The sequence below is a fragment of the Phacochoerus africanus genome, chromosome 2 (genome assembly GCF_016906955.1).
Source record: "Phacochoerus africanus isolate WHEZ1 chromosome 2, ROS_Pafr_v1, whole genome shotgun sequence".
Lineage (NCBI taxonomy): Eukaryota > Metazoa > Chordata > Mammalia > Artiodactyla > Suidae > Phacochoerus > Phacochoerus africanus.
In genome coordinates, this window is record NC_062545.1 from 167712239 (window position 1) to 167720936 (window position 8698).

Genomic DNA, 8698 nt, shown 5'->3' on the forward strand with positions numbered 1-8698 from the left:
GCACAAAGATGTATTTGCAATGATGTTCACTGTAGCATGATACATTATGGGGGGGAGGGGAATGGAATAAAAAAATGCCCATCAAAAATAAATTAATTAATTAATTAAATAAAAATAATCAAGGAGTTCCCTGATGGCACAGCAGGTTAAGGCACTGTTGCTGCTGTGGTGTATGTTCAGTTCCCAACCTGGAAATTTCTACTTGCTGTGAGCACAGCCAAAAAAAAACAAAAAACAAAAAAACACATTCAAACAAACTAGAAATAAAAGGTAACTCCCTCAGCCTGATAAAAGAATCTAAGAAAAAACAACAGCTAACATCATAGTTAATGGTGCAAGACTGAAAGCTTTCCCCCTAAGATCAGGAGTAAGACAAGGATTCTGCTTTTACCACTTCTATTCATCACTGTACTGGAGGTTCTAGCCAGGGAAGTTAGGCAAGAAAGATATAAAAGGCATCCAAATTGGGAAGAACTAAAATTATCGCTATTCACAGATGACATGATCTTATATACAGAAAATCCTAAAGAACCCAGAAACAATCTATTAGAGCTAATAAACAAATTCATCAAGGTCGTAAGACCAAAGACAAAAATCAGGTGTTATACTCTGTTAGTAATAAAAAATCCAAAAATAATTTTTCAATCAAGTTTTTAATCAAAAAGAATAAAACACTTAGAAATAAGTTTAAGAACAAGACCTGTCTGCCAAAAACCACAAAACATCATAAAAGAAAGGAGACCTAAATAAATGGAAAGATATTCTGTGTTTGTGGAATGGAAGATTTAACACTGCTGAAATGGTAATACTCTCCAAACTGATCCACAGATTCACTAAAAAATTCATGTCAAAATCCCAGCTGACTTTATTGCAGAAATTGACAAGACAATGCTAAAATTCATGTAGAAATGCAAGAGATTCAGCGTAGTCAAAATAATCTTGAAAAAGAACAAAGTTAGAGTGCCTCTTGATTTCAAAACTTACTATAAGGCTACAGTAAGTTGAGTAAGTCTTGAGACTGTGGGGTACCGTCATAAAAATAGACATACAGATTAAAGGAATAGAACTGAGAGTCTAGAATAGACTCACACACTTATAGTCAATTATTTTCAACAAGGGTGCCAAAACAATTCAATTGGAAAAGAATAGTCTTTTTGACAAATGGTGCTGGGACAGACAGATATCTACATGTGAATGAAGTACCTCTCTACTCCACAGCACATACAAATATTAAATAAAAATGGACCAAACATAAATGTAAGAGCTAAAACTATTAAACTCTTAGAATAAAACAGGTATAAAAATATTTGCAAATCATATATCTGATAAGTCTCTAGTATCTAAGTATATAAAGTACTCTTACAACTCAGCAATAGACAAATAACCCACTTAAAAAGTAAACAAAGGATCTAAATAGTTTTCAAAAAAAGACCCACTAATAGACTATAATCACATGAAGAAATGCTCAACATCATTAGTCATTAGGGAAATGTAAATCAAAACAATTAGATATGGGAGTTCCTGTTCTGGCTTAGTCAGTTAAGAACCTGACTAGTGTCCATGAGAATTCGGATTCAATCCCTGGCCTCACTCAGTCAGTTAAGCATCTGGCATTGCTGCAAGCTGCAGTGTAGGTTGCAGATGTGGCTCAGACCCAGTGTTGCTGTGGCTGTGGTGTAGGCCGGCAGCTGCAGCTCTGATTCTACCCCTAGCCTGGGAACTTCCATATGCTGCAGGTGTGGCAAAAACAAACAAGCAAAACCGTAAGATACCATTTCACACCTAAATGGCAATTGTGAAGAAGACAGTGACAAGGAATGATAAGAATATGGTGAAACTTGAACCCTCATATATTATGGATAGGAACGTAAAATGGTGTCACTGCTGTGTATAGTTTCATAGCTCCTCAAAAAGTTAAACATAAAATTATGACTCAGCAATTCCACACCTAGTTATATACCCGAGTACTTAAAATATATGTTTATGTAAAAATTTGTACATTAATGTTCACAGAAGCGTAACAGCCAAAAAGTGGAAACAACCCAAATTCCCATCAACTAATAAATGGGTGAATTCCATATTATATGAACAATATTTCATATATTGGAATACATAGGTATAAATCTTCATGATCTTATGGTTAGAAATGGTTTCTTAGATATAATACCTAAAGTGTAAGCAACCAAAGTAAAAATAGGTAATAGATACAATGAAATATTATTCAGCCTTAAAAAGGAAATTAAGTTCTGATACAGGCTACAACATGCATGAACCTTGAAAACATTCTACTAAGACAAAAAAAGTCCACATATTATATGATTCTATTTACATGAAATATCCAGATAGTCTTTTCAGCAAGTAGTGCTGGGAAAATTGGACAGCCCCATGTAAATCAATGAAACTGGAACACACCCTCACACCACGCACAAAAATAAACTCAAATGGCTTAAAGACTTTGGGAGTTCCCATCGTGGCTCAGTGGTTAAAGAATCTGACTAGGAACCATGAGGTTTCAGGTTCGATCCCTGGCCTTGCTCAGTGGGTTAAGGATCTGGTGATGCCATGAGCTGCAGTGTAGGTCCCAGACATGGCTTGGATCCCACGTTGCTGTGGCTGTGGTGTAGGCCGGTGGCTGCAGCTCCGATTAAACCCCTACCCTGGGAACTTCCATATGCTGCGGGAGCGGCCCTAGAAATGACAAAAAGACCAAAAAAAAAAAAAAAAAGGACTAAAGACAAGACACCATTAAACTTCTAGAAGAGAATACAGGCAAAACATTCTCTGACATCAACCTTACAAATGTTTTCTCAGATCAGTCTCCCAAGGCAACAGAAATAAAACCAAAAATAAATCAATGGGACCTAATCAAACTGACAAGCTTTTGCACAGTAAAGGAAACCATAAAACATACAAAAAGACAACTTACAGAATGGGAGAAAATAGTTTCAAATGACGCCACTGACAAGGGCTTCATCTCTAAAATATATAAACAACTTATACAACTCAACAGCAAAAAAGCCAATCACCCAATGGAAAAATGGGCAAAAGACCTGAATAGACATTTCTCCAAAGAAGATATACAGATGGCCAATAAGCACATAAAAAAATGCTCAGCATCCCTGATTATTAGAGAAATGCAAATCAAAACTACCATGAGGTACCACCTCACACCAGTCAGAATGGCCATATTAATAAGTCCACAAATAACAAATGATGGAGAGGGTGTGGAGAAAAGGGAACCCTCCTGCACCGCTGGTGGGAATGTAAATTGGTACAACCACTATGGAGAACAGTATGGATGTACCTTAGAAAACTATATATAGAACTACCATATGACCCAGCAATCCCACTCTTTGTATATATCTGGACAAAACTTTCCTTGAAAAAGACACATGCATCCATATGTTCATTACAGCATTATTCACAATAGCCAGACATGGAAACAACTTAAGTGTCCATTGACAGGGGAATGGATTAAGATGTGGTTAAGTGTACACAATGAAATACTACCCAACCATAAAGAAGAACAAAATAATGCCATTTACAGCAACATGGATGGAGGTAGAGACTCTCATACCAAGTGAAGTAAGTCAGAAAGAGAAAGACAAATACCATACGATATCACATGTCTGGAATCTAATATGCGGCACAAATGAACCTTTCCACAAAAAAGAAAATCCTGAACATGGAGAATAGATTTGTGGTTCAAGCAGGAGAGGGAGGGAGGGGGATGGACTAGGAATTTGGGGTCAATAGACGCAAACTATTGCCTTTGGAATGACTAAGCAATGAGATCCTACTATATAGCACTGCAGACTATATTTAGTCACTTATGATGGAGCATAATAATGTGAGAAAAAAGAATGTATATATGTATGTGTAACTGGGTCACCTTGTAAACCAGCTGTAATGGAAAAAAAATTAAAATCATTATGAAAAGAAATAGAAAGATAGAACAGAGGTTTCCAGGAGTTAGAAGAGGGGGCAAATGAAAAACTAATGGATATAGAGTTTCTACTTGGGGTGATAAAAATATTCCGGAATAACATAGAAGTAATGGTTGCTTATGAATATACTAAAAACCACTGAATTATACACTTTAAAGGGATAAGTTTTATGGTATATAAATTCTACCTCAATAAAAAATAACTAAAATAAAATGGAAAAGTGCCATTTTTCCTCCTGGAAACCAATGAAAATAAATACTCCCATCAGCCTACTAGCCCTCATTTTAGGGTAACTAGACCAGTGCATCTCAAATTATCTGCAGTGAAGGACCTGTTTTTTTTTTTTTTTTTTTTGACCTAGCATGGATCAATACTTTTCTCAAATACAACAAAAATGAATTACTAGAAAAATGAAAGGAAAAAATTAGACATAAAATAGAAGCCCATTTTTTTATTATCAGATTTAATAGACATTAAAATTTCTTAGGCTTCCAAGTAAGAACTTGTATTGAGTAATACTCTCAATATTTTTACCCATTTCGTTAAGACTGATATGGTGCATTTTAATTTTTTTACCATTTCATTAAGACTCATATTCCTTTTGGCACAGTGGATTAGTGATCAGGCTTGTCTCTGTGGCATCGCTGGTTCAATCCCTGGCCCAGGGAACTTCCATTTGTAGATGGATGCTAGTTAGTGGAACACATTTTGAGTAGAACTGGTCTAAATCATACTTACTTCCAAAAAGAAGTAAACGTGTAAGGGGCTGGGTGGAAGACTTATAAGAGGTCTTTAGGTAATCAGGATAATTTGTACTGTTCACTTATAGACCACTATTGATGACATTGAAGCCATTCTAGGAGTAACTGAGGAAAACAAAATGAGATTTGAAGAAAATCTACAGTCCAAAGATGATAAAAAAAAAAACCTCTCTACACCTTATAAATGAATGATCCTGGAATATATTGCTGATTTTGGATTTCAATCTGGAGCCATAAAAAAAGGGCAACATTTATTTAGCTATGAGGACCAAAAAGGGGGAAAAGTTAGTTTCCTTTGTTTGCTAAGAGGTATATTAGAACAGATTATAATGTAATGCTCTTTAAAAAAATTGTTCATTAAGTGATCTTATTTTATTTACTAAACCAAAACCTATTTGTGTTTTCATGTAAGAGTACTGAAAATCTCTTCCTCTTCCCAAACTTAGGAAGAAATAATCTTCAAGTTCTGAGTTTTACTAATACCACTTCTGCATCTACCTCTTTAAAAACTTCAGGATTAATGAGCTTTTTTTTTATGTTTTATAAAGTCTTCTCCTCCTATTTCTAATAGTAATTTGTCTTATGCCTCTAAAAAAATTGAATAAAGGCTTAATCATCACTATTTGGCAAAACACAAATTTGGTTTTTTTCTTCCAAGAAAATTCATATGGATTTTTTACATTACTCTTTATCATTCGCTATATTTTTATTGTACCAAACCACTATTGTTTGTTGTTGCCATTTTTCAAAAACTAAGGTAAGCCAACATCTAGTTAACTGAAGCATCAGAATGTTATCTAGGTGGCAGTATCTGCTCTTAGTTTAAGATAGAGTGTAACTCAGTCCCCTAGCTTGAATAAATATTTGTATTCTCTAGCTCTCCATTTAATGCAGCAGGAGGATTTTTATAAGCTCAATTCAACAGTACCTTTCAAAGGGCAAATTGTTAAAATTATGCAATGTTGACACGAACTTTCAGGATTTGCTTCGTAATTATTCAAAATATTTCTACATCATCCAGTTTTACTGGAAGGGTGAAATATGCAAGTCACAACACCAAAATCACACAGCTGTTTTAAAGAATATCTTTTAAAATATCCAAGTGTGTTGGGGAAAAGAGGGGTATTTATTACCTATGGAATTTCAATAATGTGTTAACTATGCCTCAGCCACAGGCAGAGTTTCTGCAATAAAATTAACATTTGTGTGTGTGTAGCTTTTGCTTTGCTATAGTTGGAAGTACATTAATTAGCCAGGTTTCCTGCCTGTGTTAGGTACAATGATGACCTCTTTTTCTTGCCAGATAGCTCTAATCCATATGAGGGGCCCATTGTCCAGACACTTGACAGATAGGAAGTACTACATGCCCATTAGAGTCTCGCCTCAACTGAAGCCAGAGCAACATAAGGTCCAAGAGACTCATTAGTTCACTGGCACAATCATGTCCTGAGAGTAAATGAAACCCTCTGTCTCCTTATGGCTCTCATCTGCTCTGGACTTTGAAAGAAAACTGTCTCTGTTTTGTTCAGCACAGCAGTGGATCTTTCACATGGTGAGATCCCCTTCTTAACAGCACAAAACTGTTAAATCTATCAGAGAAGTTTTATATGTGAATTCCGATTAGCACTCTTGAGCCTCAAGCTGCTGGCAATAGTAAAATGAGTTCACTCCCCTGTACCTTTTTTTAAAAAACCCACATGATCGGTTTCTCAAACAATGCACTTTCCTTCTTTGGGGCTATCATTAACACATACCACAGAACGCTTGTTTCCAAATTCAGGCCTTATATTCAGATTCAGGTCTCACTCGAAGGAGATTAGGAGTTAGGTTCTCTACCTAAAAATCTATAGCTTCAAAATCAAAGGAGAAAATTTGGTATAATAAAACAATCACTTCAAGTAATTAAGTGAAAGAAGCCAGAGGACCAGATTAAATTAGTGAAATATTTTAATTACAGAACATTTGAAAAGAAGCATAGTCTATTATCTTTTAGCACATACAGATAGCAAAGATACTATTAGTAAACTAAGGTTAAATTTGAAAAAATCATGTATATGTATACGGCCTATCCTAAATATAAATTAACCAACATAAATTACTGAGCTTTTACTATTCTAAATAGGAAACTAAAATTGTCTTTGATGATTTTTTGAAAATCAAGTACCATTTTTCAGGAAGTTTTTGGGAGAAGCATACATTTAACAGTAGAGCCATCTTTATAGAAGAAATGACCCATTGTTTAATACTGAACGTTTACAATGATTTGAGAAGCAAATTGTACTAATCATTTAGGAATACATTATTGGATGATGGTAAGTATCTCCGTTTACATATTGCCTATTTTATACTGATTTTAAAGAAACCAAATAAATGATATTTAATGGCAAGTTGCACTCAACAACTTACCTACCTACCTTCCACTATCTACTTACATTTACAATAAAAGTACTGAATGCTTATTACTGATTAGGTAGGTACTGTGCTAGAAACTTTTATAGACATTATATAATTCTTTCCAACAACACCATGTGGGAAAATACTACTACTGGCCTCATTTTACATATAAGAAAACTGAGACTTATTGAGGATATCTCACAGCATGTCTCAGGCTAAATGGAAAGAAATTTGGGGTTTAAACTCATTTACCACATTTTCTACTAGCATGTTGTACAAAGCAGAAAGTTCAGGAGTTCCCATTGTGGCGCAGCGGAAATGAATCTGACTAGGAACCATGAGGTTGTGGGTTTGATCCCTGGCCTTGCTCAGTGGGTTAAGGATCCAGCATTGCCCTGAGCTATGGTGTAGGTGGCAGACTCCGCTCAGATTCTGAGTTCCGTGGCTGTGGTGTAGGCCGTCAGCAACAGCTGCGATTAGACCCCTAGCCTGGGAACCTCCATATGCAGCAGGTACGGCCCTGAAAAGACAAAAAAAAAAAAAAAAAGTTCAGTTTCACTTGTCCCAGAACATGCAAGGTACAAGTGTGTTGCTTAAAGTATAGAAGGACATTTTAGCTTACACATGCTTCCTGCTACTAACATACACTTGGACAACTGACAACTTTGTGAGGCATCACAACTACAGCCTGAAGAAATCAGAAGAGAAAATGTCATCAATGGAATTCCCCTATGGTAAGACTCTGGTGGAGGACTGATTCTGGGAAGGTGCAGGAGAGTTTAGAAGCTGGGAAATCATGCCCTATAGTTCCACTCAAAAGATGGGTGTTAAGAAAGTGGGAAAAAGTTAAGAAAGGATTTCCAACAAAATGCAGAGTAACCTGGGAGGAGTCTGGGGAGCATTACTTCAGCTATATCATTCTAAGAATTGCAAGTATCAAATTTTTCAAATATAAAAAATACATATTTTATCCTAAGTAAAATATTAGTTACCACCTGATAGCTTTAACAATTAATAATCATTTGTATGCATCTGGCACCTTTCTTCTAAAGAGCTCAAAGCACTTTACATTTGTTATCTCATTAATTCCCAACATTGTCCCTGTGGGGAAGGTAATAAGTATTTTAACATTTAAATGTTTATCTTTCAGAATTTCTCAAGCATACATTAATTATATTTCCAAAAATGTAAATGTTCATTAGTTTTATTTTACTGTTCCTCTGGCTTTACTGTGCATAACAAATTTGTTCAACTCTTTAAATGTGCTAATCACAGTAAATCTTATTTGGAAAACTAGAAATTAAGATGCCAGGATAATGTGAGGGTGGAGGTGGTAGAGAGGGAGGAAGCATTTGACTTTGCCTTTCTCACTGGGAGAAGTTTCATCCAATCCACTGCAAATGCAAATGAAATGAATGTACTGTGCCTCTTCTCTATCTTTTCTGCATCCTATTGTTTCCAAAAGGTGTCCCCTAAGAGGTTAAGGACTGTATCTAAAAGCCTGAGGCAGACTGAGCTAAGATTTATATCTTTGTTTTGTTAATGATCTTATCAATGTGAAACATAAAACTGATGCATTCTATTAGGAGTTACATC